Source organism: Neopelma chrysocephalum, unplaced genomic scaffold (genome assembly GCF_003984885.1).
Source record: "Neopelma chrysocephalum unplaced genomic scaffold, ASM398488v2 Primary Assembly neopelma1_60, whole genome shotgun sequence".
Lineage (NCBI taxonomy): Eukaryota > Metazoa > Chordata > Aves > Passeriformes > Pipridae > Neopelma > Neopelma chrysocephalum.
In genome coordinates, this window is record NW_020897715.1 from 4,207,451 (window position 1) to 4,224,849 (window position 17,399).

The 17,399-nt window shown below is 41.5% G+C and overlaps 1 protein-coding gene across 1 annotated transcript in view; it reads left to right on the top strand.

The window, feature by feature from the left end:
- JAM2 (junctional adhesion molecule 2) overlaps positions 1–17,399 on the top strand; it is a 37,469-nt gene that overhangs the window by 5,282 nt on the left and 14,788 nt on the right. The gene's annotated exons all lie outside the window — the stretch shown is intronic.

The following is a 17,399-nucleotide window of genomic DNA, read 5'->3' on the forward strand; positions in this document are numbered from 1 at the left end:
GCTAGTTCAGTGGCTAGTTCAGTGGCTAGTTCAGTGGCTAGTTCAGTACCGTGGGGTGAGCACTTCAATGGAAACTGAGGGAAACCTTATGTGGAAGCTGAAGGGCAACTTGTTTTCAAGTAATTAATTCTAGTCATGTTAGCTCACACACTCCTACCTCCAATTTTTTGAAGCTAACTTTGTTACAGTTTCATTTTCTGGCATGTCTTCTATCGTTCCCAGTACTTCGGAAAAAATCAATTTTTGCAAAACATTTTTGCAGAAAAGCCTGTTGTGTCTTCCTCAAAGCACTATAAGTGACTGTGCTGTAATTCCACCTCAGGAAGCTTAGAGCAAATATTATGATGTCTTGTAATCAAGACAAATGCTTTGTTTCCTTCATCTAAATACTGAGTTTTTTTAGGGAAATGAATATGTCTTTCAAAGAATGAGACAGCAGATTGTGTTCACCTGTATTTCTAAAGTCACTTTTTTGTCTGGAGGACTCCAATGAGTTATGTCACCTCTGTGCTCGCAATATATCATCAAGCACTCAAGTGCTTACATAAAATTTCTTAAAGCAGGCAGAAGGCGAGCTTGGCAGCTGAACATCTGGTCCTGTTCACTTGTCGGTTTCTAACACACGCTGGGCAGTGAAGGAGCTTTTGGAGAAGGAAAAAGAGAAAATGGCCATTTCTGAACAACAGCTAATAAACTAACAGTGGTAGTTGTTGAACCACTAGTAAGTCTGTTAATAGGAACTAAGTCTGTTGATAGGAACTGTCTGTTAATAGGAACTAAGTCTGTTGATAGGAATTAAACCAGGCATCCAGTTTCACTCAAAGATTATTTGCAGGTGAAAACGTGATAGAAAAAATTGGTAGTAAACATTTCTGAATGCTTGCTTTATACCAGTTCAAAACTTCGCAGCTTTAGTAAGAGATGGGAAGATTAAACTTGAAGTAGCTACAACTTGATTTTGGATGTTTAAAGAGGTAAGAAATGGTCAGACTTGAGCTGGAAAGAACAGACCCTACAGGTATGAAGTTTCAATAAATATATTTACATAGCTCTTGGGTGGATTAACTTCTTAAGTGTTGAACATGTTTTTGACCCTGTCCAAACCACTGGATCAGACTTAAAGGGAAACAAAACACATTGTTGTCTGGATGGAAAAATGATGTACTATAGGGTTGTTTTGATACCAGATAATGTTAACAATACGGGCTACATTTGTTGTTCACAAACTGCTAGCATAGTACTTGGAGGTAATGATGGAACATTCCTGATAAGTGACTTTTGCTCAAATGAATACAATAGAGAAACCAAAATGATTATGTATTGTATCTCAGCTTGCAGAAAGTGCCCAGTACAAACTGGGAGACAGTCTGGGGGGTGTTATGCTAAGAACTTTTGTATATTGGCTAGATCTGGCTTAGAGTTGGAGAAGTGTTTGTGCTTGGCATACTTGTAAACATAAGATGAAATAATATGCAGAAAAGCAGCATTTGAATGCATATTATGTGAGTTAGACAGCAGTTTGCTATTAGAATGTATAGACTGCTTATCTCTGGAGGGCCTGGCTCATAACCAAAGCCTTCTAGGAGCTATAATGGCAAAATGAATAAAATGCATCGTCTGGAATGATATCTGTAGGATGCATAGATGTGTTTAGGTGCATGTTGTGCACCTTTTGAGCTGTAGTACCCTTACTGTTTCCATAAAATGGTCTTAAAAGTAAATATTGATTCTTTACACATTAACTGTTGTGCCACCTAAACTGACTCCAGTCCTTGAGTAGGTCAGCCACAAAGGTGAGAAATTCTCTCTTGAACTCTTGGCTTTTTGTTTTGTGGCTCTTATTTTATGTACCCTTGTGCCAGATTGACTGGGATTTCAGGGAGCGTGACGGGGCTTTGATGCAGCTTTGACGCTGTTCAAACTGGTGTTGCTGAGCACTTCCAAAAACTGGGATTCGGATGTCCCAGGTATTTAATAACAGAGGGCTATATTTCTGTGTTTGGGAAGTCTGCTTCCCCACCTAAATAGAGAAAAATCTGAGAGGGAAAAGTGGATGGGGATGAGAAGCAATGGCTTTTGTGTGCCAGGACCCTGGAGTGCTCTTGGCCAGGAGCCCCTGCAGTTCTTTCATGTGAGGGTGGTGAAGCACTGGCATAGGTTGCCCGGAAAGGCTGTGGATGCCCCAGCCCTGGAAACATTCAAGGCCAGGTTGGGTGGGACTTTGAGCATCCTGGTCTAGTGGAAGGTGTCTCTGCCCATGGCAAGGGTGTTGGAACTGAATGGCCTTTGAGGTCCCTTCCAACCCAAACCATTCTATGATTCTGGATTGAGGCACTGTAATGGCCTTGGCTGGGGCACTCTGAGCCACTGTTTTATTGTCACAGGGGTTTGCTGGGTCTGATGGACTGGTGTTATGGTATTGAGCTTGGGGTAAGTTAGGTATTGCCGAGAATAAAGCCCTTGGCTGACCCATGCTATAGGAAAGGGGTGTGCATTAATTAACTCTCAACTTACATATGTTAATTCTAAATAGAAATATATGCTTTTTGCAATAACTGTGATATGCCTGAAGGCTCTTCAAATGCTGCTGCTGAATTGTAACGTGACCTCTTGCCAATTAAGATATTATATGGCAAGATTTGGGAAAAGGTATAAATATTAGTAACTTCCAACAGGTAAATGCATATATTTCATTGCTTGAAACTCAGAAGATTATAAGTGATCAGGAAATTATACTGCACATAAACAACTCCAGCTTGTTTCAGATGTCCAACACCTAACTGTTGGACTGATTAAATAGAGGAGGATTATCTCTAAAACTGAAGTATTACAATATCAAAGGGAAACATCACTGGTATCTGCTTAGTGCTGTTCAGAAACCAAAAATTGTGATAAACGTTGCTGGATTGAGTTCTTTTATTGTGTGTTATTGGTTTGTTGGGTTTTTCTTTGTGTCTGTCCACACCTCCTGCCTTTTTTTTTTTTAAAGAACAAATATGTATCACAGGGTTCCCCATGGAAAGTGGGGAAGATGTCGTGTGTTTTTCCTTTTTCTTCTTTTTTTTTTTCCCTTCTTTCTCCTCTAGCGTCCACATAAAGCCCAAATAAAAGTTCATTAATAGCAATACTTAGATGTTGGAAGAGTTTGTGCAGAAAAGGTCTTTATCCTCCAAGAAACCTTAGTAGCTTTCCATTTAAATGTCAGTAAATATTTTTATGCGAATGATAAATGCTTTATTTTTAGTCAGTATTTGAGTATTCTTTGTATCTTGCAATGAATGCTGCTGTTGCCTTCTGTTCAGCAGCATAATGGTCCTCCCTGGTGTAATGTGACTCAGCAAATCACACAGAGGTCATAATCATTTGAGAGGCTCCTGGAAAGAGAGTCAATATTTCAATACTGGAATAGGGCAGAAAAATATCTGAGAATGTACTAAGAGAGGGAGGGTTGGGGCAGACAGGTGGTAGTAAGGGCTTGTAAGATTTTTAAGACAATGCTGTTGTAGTATTGGAGTGAGTGACTAGTAAAGCAAATGCATTTAGATACTCCAAAGCCACTGGTAACATCACAGTTGGCACCTGGGAGAGGAGATAGAGAAAAGTGAGCAGATAACATCCATTCTATGATTCTATGATAGTGGAATTATGCTTAGATATCAAGAAGCAACCCTTTGGGCTGTGTAATGTATGGTTTTGTTACTTGCTAGACAGTCTAAGAGGCCTTCACATATTTCCATTTGTAAGTCAATTGCTTTATTTTTTTTCCTTTTCTGAATAAGACCTATATCCTGGACATCAGCTAGTGCTATTTTAGGGGACAAAAGTCATCTGGGGAAGCTGTTTGTCAACGGGAGATGTAGAGAGACTTAACTAAATTTTTTTTTCAGCTCAGCTTTCCCTCTGTCACTGCATACTCTGCTTCTTATTTCATTCATGTTCCAATTGTATTTCTGTCTGAGTCCCCAAGCCTATAACAGTCCACACAGAGTTACTGTCTGCTTTTTAGTTGTGTCCAGATTCTTGGCTGCCTTTTTCCAAGGAAGCTTCTATGGCTAAACTGGGCAAGAGGCTTTGTTATGAAATTAGTCTCGTTAAGTAGATGTGTGTAGACTTGGCTATGAAGAGTTGCATTATATATCTGTAAGCTCTGAAGTGGATAATCTTTCCTCAGTAAGAGTAATAATTTTGTCCTGTAAGGAACCTATTGCTTTTCTGCCCTAAAAGAACACCTGACACTCATAAACCTTAGGGGCTTATTTTCCAGAGTTGCTTTCAGCAGAACTGTAGCATGTTGACTGATGAGTTCCTCTTCAAGAAGAGAAATGCTGGTAGTAATGTATTATTCAAAAAGCCTTCTTGTTCCCTTTCTTGATTTCTTGGCCACTTGTAGCTCTGCCGATGTTCTGTACCATCCAGGTTCATTGCAAGAAGCTCAGCCCTGCCACAGCAGTGGGAATAAATATGTAAATGTGCCCAGATTCTCTAGGAGTTGGACTTGATGATCCTTGTGGGTCCTTTCCAACTCAGCATATTTTGTGATTCTTGATAAAATAAATTTCTTCTGTGAATTTAGAGCTCAACTCCAAAGACCTTATTTTGTATTTGGGTTCCTTGTGATCACAATGTTTATGCTGATGTGCATTTGCCGGTATAATCTCTTTGCCAGCATAGTCCTTGGACCATTCTTCAGTCAAAGTGGTATTATTTAGTCTTATTACAATCAGACAATCAGGACCAGGGCAGTGATGGTCCCCTTGTACTCGGCACTGATGAGGCCACACTTCCAATGCTGTGTCTGGTTCTAGGGCACTCAATTCAGGAAGGACACTGAGGGGCTGGAGCATGTCCAGAGAAGGGCAACAGAGCTGGGGAAGGGTCTGGAGCACAAGTCTGATGAGCAGCTGAGGGAGCTGGGGGGGGCTCAGCCTGGAGCAAAGGAGGCTCAGGAGGGACCTTTTCACTTTCTACAACTACCTGACAGGAGGGTGTAGTGAGGTGAGGGTCAGGTTCTTCTCCCAGACAACTCATGAAAGGACATGGCATCAAGCTGTGCTGGGGAGGTTCAGATTGGACATTGGGAAGAAATTCTTCATGGAAGGCTTGGTCAAGCATTGGTATGAGCTTCCCAGGAAGGTGATGGAATCATCATTCCTGGAGGTGTTCAAGAAATGACTGGATGCGGCACTCAGTGCTCTGGTCTAGTTGACAAGGTGCTGCTCATTCAAAGGTTGGACTCGATGAACTTGGAGGTCTTTTCCAACGTAAATTTTTCTGTAATTCTATGATTTCTAAAGGAAACTTCAGTTTAAGCAATAATAGTGTTACACAGGTTTCCAGAACATCTCTAGTATCCCATGAGCATTTGGTTATAAAGGGAATATGGACAAAAGTAGGCAAAGCAGATGGTAAAACAGTAGTTTAAAGCAGCAAGAGATGCCTTGCTGGCAGGCACGGCTTCATGAAATGTGTTGATCTATTGACTCTCACAAGTATTCTAGTAATGTAACACATGGGTTTTGATGATATGTGTGCTGTAGAGTAATGCGGGCATCCATTTTAACCACCTGACTTTCAAGCACTTAAGCTGTGCTGGAGAAGGTAGTGACCCAGGGGGCTGAATCCTTAATTACATATGGTTTATTCTAAAAAAATAAATTTTTTTGAAGCCATTATTTTTTGTTGTATTTTTACAGCATCACAGAATTGCTAACATCTTTTTTTGTTTCATTTTTGTGACAGTGAAAGAGCTGGTACTGTCTTAGTGTAAGTACCTGCAGACAAGACCATCAAATCCCATTACAGGAAGCAGCAAACCACTGAATTGTGAATATTGGCTCATGTACTGAGCTTTCTCTTCTTCTGACGCAAAGCATCAGAGTGTTTCATCAGGGAAATACTCTTGAGGATGTGACTCCTAACACATCTCTCCTGTTGAAAAGCTATGATGATCACCAAGTTAAAATTTATGCTTGATTTAAAAATGGAGGCACAGAGTTTGTTTATTCCTGTTTCCTGTGTAACTTTCCAGTGTTGTTCTAATGTTTTCTGATCTGAATACCCAGATGTTGTTTTGCTTGTATAGCTTTTAATGTGATGAAGACTGTAGTGGTTTTGTTTTGTTTTGTTTTGTTAACTCTCTTCATCCCCGTTAAGGAAAACTTGGCACCTCTTATGCTGTGACCTATTGTTCCTAGCTGTTACCTTCCGGAGGATTTCTTCTAATCAGCCTCCTCCTTTAAGCATGAAAAACATCTTCTGTTTATTCTAGCTTCTCTCGGTACTTATCAGCCTTAATGGAATTAGAGGAGTGGCTTCAGTCTTGTTCACATGGGCCAGAAGATGATTCTATAAAATTTGATATTAAAGAACTAAATTATCTATTAAAGGCCTGTAGAATTAATGTTAAAGATGCACATTCATACTGTAAACTACAATGTTGATTGAAAGTACTAGTCATCAAACACAATTGTTAGTTTCTTCTGGCAGGAAGACACTATTGAGCAACCTTGGCAGTGTAAAAGATCATGTGTGAATGGAAATGGGGTGAGCTAAGTGGTCATCATGTTCCCTGCTCATGTTAGCAAAGAATCTGGAGGGGAAAAAAGCTAAAAAACTAGTTCAGTGCTGTCTGTCATTTAATAGGATACTGTCCTGAAATACAAGGTTCGAGTGGCATTTACTTAAGTGAAACCACCACCCCCACCCCCAGTTACTGGAAACATCTCAGAAATCCCAAATTCACGAGGCATTGCACAAGGCTCTTGCTGAGTATTTGTATTTAAAGAGCATCCTACTGTTTTTGGAAGGACTCTGAGGTTTTTGGGGTTTTTTTTTAATTGGCGTGCTAGCTGGAATGAAGTCATGGTAGTGTGTCCCAAAGTCAGCAATTTGAATGAGAGAAAGCCTGTGTCAAGCCTTTTTTAAAAACTCACCGCAAGGAGTTACTTATGTATCCATTGCATATAAAAGTATATTTTAGGTCAATATTTGCTTCAGAGGGCTTTAGCTATAGTTGGTCCAAGTAGCTCTCCTGCCTGCTACTTAGGATATGTTTGCAACACACAATTCTGATTAGCTATATATATATAGTCCTACACCTTAAAAGGCTGGACATTAGTATGTACTTGTACATACTCCTGCTCTGCTGTGAAAGTGCTTTGTAGAAATGCTGACATTAATCCAAAAGGTGTTGAGAAGATCCACTGGGGAAAAACTGCTATGAACTCGAGAAGGGACTGAAAATGGCAAAGAGGTTGGAAGTAGATAATCTTTAAGGTCCCTTCCAACCCAAACCATTCTGTGATTCTGTGAAGCACAGGAAATTTGGTTCCAGCTTAAATGAATAAGAGTAACTGTAGGATGAGACATCTCTTCACTTTACCAATGTATTTATTTACAACAAATTTAAAATTGTAGCACCCAGATGTTCTTCCTAACATCTGGGAACATGCTCCTTTGGTAAGGCAGCTTGTCTGACTAAACTGGTTCTGAATGAGCAGGGACTCCAGTTTCATATGGTATTTACTGGAATTGTAGCTAATGTTGGTTCATAAAGTTGGAAAGTAAACTAAATCTGATTTCAGGCTTTTTAAGATAAGTAATGGGTGTACTTGTAGGTTTATAAATCAGGCGACTTCATGAAACTGTTTATCCTTTCCAAATCACTTGGCAATTGCAGCAGAAGTCACTTAAGGGCTGTAGATTTCAGAGATCTTTATCTCGAACTGTGGGCCAGAATGGTTGTGTTCATTTGGGGGGTGGTGGGATGTTGTTTGTTTCCTTCTAGTTCCCCAACTCTCTTGTGTTTCAGGGCTGATTTTACGGTTGATGTAAATCAGTCTTGGTACCATTGGCTTCAGAGGAATACGCCGGTTTGCACTAAGTATCTAGCTTTGTTTTGTCAGTTTAATAACCATTCTGCAATATTTCTGGGTATTTGCACAGGCAAGTGTTCTGCTGAATCGTTACCCCTAGAAATGCCAAGGGAAATTTGTTTGTTCAGCTCTGTAGTGTGATATGAGGTGGGCGGGACAGCAGTGGCAAGGGGCTTTTACAAAACCCCATAGACCATTCTCATGGTCTTTTGAAACATGACGCTTGTCCTCAGCGTCCCGATGCATCTTAAACAACAAGCAACAGCTGAAGCAGCTTTAGGCTCGCACTGCATTTACGAGCTGCCTTTGAGCCGCCGATGAGTTGCTGTGGAAACCAGTGCTGAGCAGGACTGGGAGATGGCTGGAAAATAGGCTTTTCTTGTGAGAGCCTGACTAGTTTAAACCCCCATCCACCGTTTGCAGAAGCTCCCTCTGAATTGCTATGGAGACAAGAGGAGTAGTGAAGTTTTCAGTCTTGTAAAAGTGCGAGCTATAAATATTTATTTGGTTAATAACGTGTTTTCTGCAAGCTCTCTGTTGGAATAAACTATGTGCTACATTGAACCTTTTCAAGCTGTGCATTCAAACCCTTCCTCTCTTCTATGTGAGTAGAAAAAAAGGAGAGAAAATAAACTTTGGGGGGAATTGAATTTTACATTTTGATTATTATTTATAAAACATTTAATGGTAATTTTTTCCCCCAGCATTTCCCCTGCTCATGCAGTAATCTTTCAGTGTTGGGGACTACTGAAAGCACTTAGGAGACTGTTCAGTTTATCTGAAATTCTTGTACTTTGGCATTCATTTTCTTCAGAAAGGCTGACCTAAATAATCTCTTCCTTTCTTTTTCCCTGCCATGTGGTTTTTTTTTTCCTTCCCAGTTTCTCCTCTACAAGCATTTCGGTTTTTGTCAGGGCCAACTGTCCTTGGGGCTTTGCTCCGAATTGAATCATTAACATGATTTTAAAGTTATCCTACTGATAACTTTAGATAATAGGCTCTGAAAGCTTCAATCTTTTATTACTTTTAGTTCTAAGATATTTTTTTGCTTAACTTGAAAGTTAAGGATAAAGGCACCATGACTGCTGTGTTGGCTTTCCAGATTGCACTGAACAGTGCCCCAAAAAAGCAGACGATTAATTCATTCTTTGGTTATTTCTTTATAAATGAAAACCTCTTTGCTGGCCCGATCTGTATTTGAGGCATTTAACACAGGAACTTCTTTTCCCTGTGAGAACGAGAGCTCCTCCGATCATCCAACACCAGCTTTTAATACAGGTAGAAATTCTGCTCTTGGTCACTTTCTGGAAAAGCTTCTCTGCCCTGTTTAGATAACTCCTGTCTGGGTGAGAATGCAGTTCTGTGTTCTGTTTGTCATGTGATTTCCATTACAGGGACAAAGTTACTGAAACTGCTCAAAACCTGCTTTCTGTAACACAAGCATGAAGGATTGTTTTTGGGTTTATGCTACATCTGAGTAAAATGGTACTTTTTAAATTAAGCTCTGAAACTCTGGATATGTAATTAATAAATCCACACATAGTTACTGCTGGTTTCCCAGTTGTGTTCAAATTCTTAAGTGCCTTTTTTAAGGGAGAGAAGGGAGGGAAAACAGTGATACAAAGGCTTTGCCCAGTTGTCAAAGAGTGCAGTGGTTTTCTAACAAACAGCTGTTGGGAGAATGCACTGATTTTTGTGGGAAAAGAAAGAAATTATGTCTCTATAAGCATTTAAACATATTTAAAGTTTATTCAAAGCTTTTGAAAGCTCTGTGAACAGAGAAGTAGGAGGGGGATGGCTAGTTCTTGTATGTACAGAACATGTTTCCTGAGTTAACTCTATTTCCAGGCATACTATTTGAAATAGTACGTCCAATGTAGGTATGTTAGTAACTTAAACACCTTCAATTTTAGGATGGGACTAATCACCAGAAAACAGGAAAAATTATTTGCTGTATCATGTTGCAGTAGAGAAAAGGTATTTGAACTTGAGCAGCTTGACCACTTAAACTCTGTCACTTTAGCTTAAGTTTTGGTTGTTTGGGATTGGGTTGTTGTTTTCTTTTTTTTTTTTTTCTTTCCCCCTGAAACAACTTAGTGCTTGTCGGACGAGGAATGACCATAAAGTACATTTTAGGGTGACACCTTGCTTTATTGCAAGAGAAGTCCTGCAGGCAGAATATCTTAAGTAAGACTGTTTTGTCTTACTTAAGTGACTATGGATTTTTTTTTTTTAATTTGACTGCTCTTGCTCTTAATTTGAGATCTTTTATTAAAAAAAAAAAGGTGAAGAGAGTATCTGCTGGCTTCCCAGCAAGACATCTAATGTGTGTGTTGTATATCTAACCAACCTACCATCTGAATTCTGGCCTTGATATCAGCAGTGCCCTTGTTGCCAAGAAGGCCAATGGGATCCTGGGGTGCATTAGGAAGGGCATTGCCAACAGGTCAGGGAGGTGATCCTGCCCCTCTTCTCATCCCTGGTGAGGCACATCTGGAATGTTGTGTCCAGTTCTGGGCTCCTCAGCACAAGAGAGACATGGAGCTCCTGGAGTGGGTCCAGAGGAGACCACAAAGATGATGAGGGGACTTGAGCATCCCTCTGACAGGGGAAGGCTGAGGAGGCTGGGCCTGTTCAACCTTGAGAAGAGCCAACAGAGGGGACCTCATCAATGTCTGTCAGTATCTGCAGGGAGGTGTCAGGGCATGGCCCAGGCTCTGCTCAGTGGTGCTGAGCAATGGGACAAGAGGCAACGAGCAGGAACTGATGCCCAGGAAGTTCCACCTGAACATGAGGAAGAACTTCTCTCCTGTGCAGCAATGGACACTGGAACAGATCACCCAGAGAGGGTGTGGGGTCTTTCTCACTGGAGATATTCCAGACCTGTGCAACCTGCTCCAGATAAGTCTGCATAAGAAGAGAGGTTGGACTAGATGATCCCTAGAAGTCCCTTCCAGGCCCAACCATTCTGTGATTCAATTCTGCATGGTTCTGAGCCTGGACTGGAAGTAAGGAAAATGCTTTTGGGTTTGGGGGAATTTTTTTTAGTTTTGCTCGTGATGGGGGGAAGGTCAGTTTTGTGTGTGTCAGATACTCAGCTATAGAGATGGGATTTTAATTTTGTAATAGCTGATCTTCCAAAAGGGGAGCCAACCCAAATATTGGATTTAATTGTTTGCTTCCCACGGCCTCTGCTCTTCCCTTGCTCCAAAAACCTAGTCCATTTCTCCATGAATAAAAAATATCTGTCAGGAGTTGGGAGAGGGCTTGTATAAAATGAGGGGAGGGAAAGCTGTCAGGTATCTATGCATACAAATTGTGGTTCAAGACAGGGCTTTTTATGAGGTTACTAATAACTGTCCTTATGGAAGAGGCACTGCTTACAACATAGAAGTTTAACTGTGATACTCTGCCAGTGAGCTTTTATTTCTTGTGTCCTCCTGTATTTTGAGTCTACTGAGTATCTAAAAGCTTCTCCTGTATTTCTGTCATTCCCAAGGGTCAAGACCAAGACATTTCTAGTGCAGTCTAAGGAGTGACAATAACTAGCCCTATTTTTTTTCTGGTGCTTGAATCACTACTAGTGTGATACGTCACAGCTTCTTTGTAGTGCCAGGAAACCAGCACTCCATCTGCTTGTATCAAGGAACAGTTTTCCTTATAGTTGTAAGGACTAAAAACTTCTTTGTGAAAAGCAGTTTCTTCAAGCTGCTGGAAAAACGTTTCTCATTTGCCACTGATGTAGGAATAGCACATGTGTACATAGTGTAGGGTCCCTCATTTTCTTCCTTGAGTAAAAACACCTACAAGGTCTATGTCCTAGTTAGTCAATAAGAGCGTTGAAGATCTTGCTGCATATTGCACCACATGTTAAGCTCCTCTCAAAAGCTCTATGTTTTACCACCAGGTCTCAGGGAGCTGCAGCAGCTCTGGAATCTGAATGACTAAAACTTGCTGTGTTTCATCTAGCAGTTTCCAAAACCTGACTGAAGTGCTGCTGACAGCATGTAAGTGATGGCATGGCTGAGAAGCTGTTCAAGTTCCTTTTGTGTTTTAGACCCCATTAGCTGTCCAGCCAGAAAATGTGCCTTCTCTCTTAGGCTGCAATGCTTTATGCAGCCTCACCACACCTATTAAGAGACAAACTCATTCCACACATCTGAGTTTAGATGGGCTTATTATTCCCACCCTGCGGACCCTGCATTCAGACTACTCCTTTATTTGCCTTCTGTGGCTGAAGATATGCAAGGTTGTTTTTTGTTAATTGGATAAACTGCCAAAAGTAAATCCTGTTCTATTATTATTCTTTAAGATTCGAGAAATGTTGTAACTTAAGATAACTGAAAAACTGAAATTGAGTTTCTTTTGCCTGTTTTTTCCCCTTATGATGTGGGATAACTTCTTATAGCTCATGTCCAAAATTTGAGGTCTTAATGCCACGTTTATATTATGTTTACTGAATCACAGAGTCACAGAATGGTTTGGGTTGGAGGGACCTTAAAGATCATCTCATTCCAACCCCCTTGCCATGGGCAGGGACGCCTTCCACTAGACCAGGTTGCTCCAAGCCCCATCCAGCCTGGCCTTGAGCACTTCCAGGGATGGGGCATCCACAGCTTCTCTGGGCAGTCTGTGCCAGTGTCTCACCACCCTCATACTAAAGAATTTATTCCTAATATCTGATCTACACCTGCCCTCTCTCCATTTAGAGACATTCCCCCCTTGTCCTGTCACTACATGCCCTTGTAAAAAGTTCTTCTCCAGGTCTCTTATAGCTCCTTTAGGTACAGAAAGGCCACAATAAGGCTCTTCTCCAGGATGAACAACCCCAACTCTCTCAGCCTGTCTTCACAGCAGAAGTGTTATGACCCTCTGATCATCCTCATGGCCTCCTTTGGACTTGCTCCAACAGCTCCATGTCCTTCCTGTGCTGGGGACCCCAGAGCTGGAGGCAGTACTGCAGGTGGGGTCTCATCAAAGTAGATTAGAGGGGTAAAATCCCCTTCCTTACCCTGCTGCCTACACTGCCTTGGATGCAGCCCAGGACATGACTGACCATACTGATGTGAGGCTGGGTTTACTCCAGGCTGTTTTGGTGCCTAAGTCACCAGTTTCAGAGATGGGTTAAGGGCTCTCCCCAACTCAGGAGACTCCTGCAGAGGCTGTGAGAGACTCCTGAGAGACAGTCCCAGTCTCTCCAGCACGCTTGCTGAAGGTTGGCATTCACCAACAAGCACTGATGGAAGGTGAAGGCTGCTGATGGAAAACTGACTCCTGACAGGAGCGTGGCTGGGAAGGGTGGAGGGACTGAGCCCTGGCTGCCTGTCAGTAACTGTCAGAGTGAATACAGTCCAGCCTGCTTTAGGTGATTCACAACTAATCGTGTCGAAAGGTAGGTAACTTCTCCTCCCCCATCTCCATTTATGGACTGCTTTTCTTAGGAAGAAGTATGGCAACGAGTGAGCCAAAACAGATGTGACAGTGACAAAACTCAAGGTATTGTTGGAGTGCCTCATGGTAGGTAGTTCCATGACTGAGAAGTTCTGCATCAGCTTCTAGTCATGTCACTGAGGCTTTATCCTGGGGTGGTCACATGTCTGAAAGATGCTAACACCAAACAGATGTCTGGTTTCCTATTCTCTTTCAGAGATTTCAGTAAGAGAACTGGCTTCGTTGTTGCTTTATTCTTGGGACATCAGACTTCCTAAACTTACAGTGTCGTCGGAAGCCCTTTGTTAAGCTTTGCTGTAGACCACCTGCTATTTAGAACTTGGCAAAAGAAATATAGACTGCTTTTTCTCTTGTACTTAAACTTTGTTTTGATTCTGTTCTCATGTAATTTCCTCCAGGCACACTGTTTCATTTGATTTGACTAATACACTTTTCCTTTATGATTCCTCCAGCTAGTAGTTTCAGTTTACAGCTGTGTGAGCGTTTATCAAATGGAAAGTGTATTTTTGGAGTTTATTTCCAAACAAATAGAGTTAGTGACACATAAGAGTAGCTTTTTTGTTTGTTTGTTTTCTGGTCTGTATAAAAGCATTTGCTGAATAAAAGGTTTCCTGGTACAGTAATATGTCATCTTTTCACTACTGCTCCTTATATGGTGAATTAAACTCCAAAACTGAAGTCTTGGATTCCAAATAATTGGCAGAGGTATTTCTGGAAGGGCAACTAAAGGAAGAGATGCTCTAGGCTTAAGGACCTCTCCTGTCTTTCTGCTTCATTATAATGGTTTTAATTTGGTCCACTGTCTCTGCACCACCTTGAGTTACTGTTTGGACTCTACAGCTTCTTGAAGAGTGTCATGTATATGTGTGGTTTGTGTGTGTGAGGAGGAGGATTCTGTGTATGTGAAACTTGTTTCTTTGTTTTGACATATTTTGTACTTACTGCATTGCATAATAGAATCTTTATATATTCTATAAATCCCCTCATGTAACAGGAAATATGGAGACTTTGTGCAATTGCAAGTTCCCAAAACAAAGCATGCAAAGTTATTTTGTATTGACTTCCATAGTGAAAAGTAACCACCATGGTCCAACCCCAGAAGTCATAAAACATGTTTTCCTGTGGTGGCTTCTAGCTTATGAATATGTAGATGGTGACAGTGAGCTGCATGACATCTGTATTAAAGAGGAAGAGAGAAATTTCCAGGTCCATGAAACAGTGAATGTAATACAGTGGTGAATTGCATGTATTTTAGCTGTTTTGTGTCCAGACAGAGAGGGTCGATGTGCCCATAATTTATAAATGGCTTTATCCACACTTTGGAGTCCTAGAAAGGCTTCCTACCCAAGTGTCAGCAAGTACTAGCTGCTGTCAGAGTCTCAGAACATAATGTTCGTCCCCATCATAATCACATGAAGGAAGGTGTTATTTCAATACATAAACATGATTTTTATGTATTAGTACATAGGATATGGGAGGGAGGAAGGGAGGGAGGGGAAAGCAGGGGTGCTGTTCTAGAAACATGGTTTGGGTAAAAGTCAAAAGCTAATTTTCTTTCCATAAATCTAAATAGGACCTAATAGATTTAAAAGAAAATTACTTAATGACTTCAGGCTTTACTCTAGAGCAAGCCTGGACAATACCAAGGAACTGGGCTGTGTGTGGACATGCAGGAGGAATGGGTGCTTTGGAAGGGCTGGAGAAATGATTCCCTCCTCTGGTTTCAATAGGGTGTGAGGGGGCTCATTTAGGGTTTTTTTTATTTCTAAATTCAAAGTTCAGCAGGAAAATTTCCTTTCTTGGTGGGGTGGAAAAAATTTCCAAGCATTATTTGTAATGCAAATATTTTTTTGCTATTTCAGTATTCTAAGGGTACGTAAATGGCATTGCTAGAATTATCTTCTTCTTGACTTATTTATTTTTATATTATAAACTTCTGCCACATAATTATTTTGGGATAACATAAAGTGGACGATAAAATTAAAACATATTAATGTCAGGATAGTTGCACACAAATTTGGATCTTTTGGTAACGTTCACACGCAAAAATTCACTTTGCATTGCCAAGTGTGAGGCTGTGTTCTCTTAGAAACAAGAAATGTTGGACAGGTATTTGGAAGGAGGGAAGGGGATGTGAGATATCTAGAAAGCAGCATGGAGAATCCGTGTTGGAGCAAGCTCCTGGCAGTAACTGTGACCCATGGAGAGAGCCCACACTGAAGCAGGGGAAAGTGTGTAGAGGAAGGAGCAGCAGAGATGAGCTTTTATGGACTGACCACAACCCTCATTCCTACAACCACTGCACTTACTCTGTTTTTAATTGGCAGTAAATTTAATTAATTTTTCCTAAGTTGAGCCTGTTTTGCCTGTGATGGTAACCACTAAGTAATCTCCCTTTCTTTCTCATGACCCATGAGTTTTTTAATCTTATTTTCTCCCCTGTCATGTTGAGGAGGAGTGAGAGAGCAGTTCTGTGGGTGTCCAACAGCCATCCAAGGTCAACCCAACTCATAGTACAGTAAATAAGTAACTGAACTCTTGCTACAGTGCCAGGGGCTCAAGTATCTATTCTGACCATTGTTCCTTGGCTCACAGAGGCAATAGATACCAATGGAACTGCAGTTTGTGTTTTTACAGGATGCTGGGGGAAAAAAAAACCTAGAAAAAAATTATAAATGGAAAGGGCCATAGGAACAGTTTGGATGGAGAATTCCCTCTGTTGTGCCAGACTTAAACAATACGGAATGATCTTGGAGGAGAAAACTGATGGTGTGCTGTGTGGGACCAGTGCTACTTAATATCTACATCAGTGACATAGACAAAGGGATTGAGTGCACCCTCAGCAAGTTTGTGGGTGACACCAAGCTGAGTGGTGCAGTGACACACCTGAAGGATGGGGCAATCCAGAGGAACCTGGACAAGCTTGAGAAATGGGACCATGAGAATCTCATGAGGTTTAACAAGACCAAGTGCTGGTGCTGCACCTGAGTTGGGGCAACCCCCAGTATCAATCCAGGTTGAGGGATGAACAGATCGAGAGCAGCCCTGCTGAGAAGGACTTGGGGGTGCTGGTGGGTGAGAGGCTGGACATGACCCAGCCACGTGCACTGGGAGCCCAGAAACCCCCCGTGTCCTGGGCTGCATCCGAAGCAGTGTGGGCAGCAGGGGAGGGAGGGGATTCTGCCCCTCTGCTCTGCTCTGCTGAGACCCCACCTGCAGTGCTGCCTCCAGCTCTGGGGTCCCAGCACAGGAGGACATGGAGCTGTTGGAGTGACTCCACAGGAGGGCCACAAAAATGAGCCCAAGGCTGGAGCACCTCTCCCATGAAAATAGTCTGAGAGAGTTGGGGTTGTTCATACTGTGAAAGTGAAGGGGATTTGTAAGAAAGATGGGGACAAACCTTTTGATAGGGGCTGTTGCGTGTTAAGACAAGAGGTAGTTTTAAACTAGAAGAAGGTAGGTTCGGACTTATTATAAGGAAGAAAGTTTTTATAATGAGGGTTGTGAAACACTAACACAGGTTACCCAGAGTGGTGGTAGGTGCCCCATCTCTGGGGACATTCAAGGCCAGGCTGGATGGGGCTTTAAGCAACCCAATCAAGGAGTACATCGCAGGAGGCTTGGACTAGATGACCTTTAAAGATCCCTTCCAATCCAAACCATTCTAAGATTCTATGATGGTACCTTCAAACAAAGAGAAGAGGATGTTAACTCTGAGCTGTGAGGACCCACAGCTGAAAGCCCAAATGGACTCACTCAAGGGAGGAGTGAGGCATCCATTTCAACAGGAGCAATTAACTGTCAAAAGAAAACCATAAGAAGCAAAAGATTCTTAATTTGTTTGTGTCTTCAGATCAAGACTGGATATCCATCTGTTAGGTTGTGTGCAACTCTTTTCCCTTCAGGAAAGGAAAATTAATTCTTTAAGGATGGATGCCTTAAGGTGGTCTGTGTGCATGAGAAACTAGTCTAATCTTGCTATTTGCCTATCAGTCAAAAGATTATGCTTTTAAAAAAAACATGTTTCTAAACGTTGTTGATGGGGAGAGGGGCTCAGTTCTTGTTCATACCCTC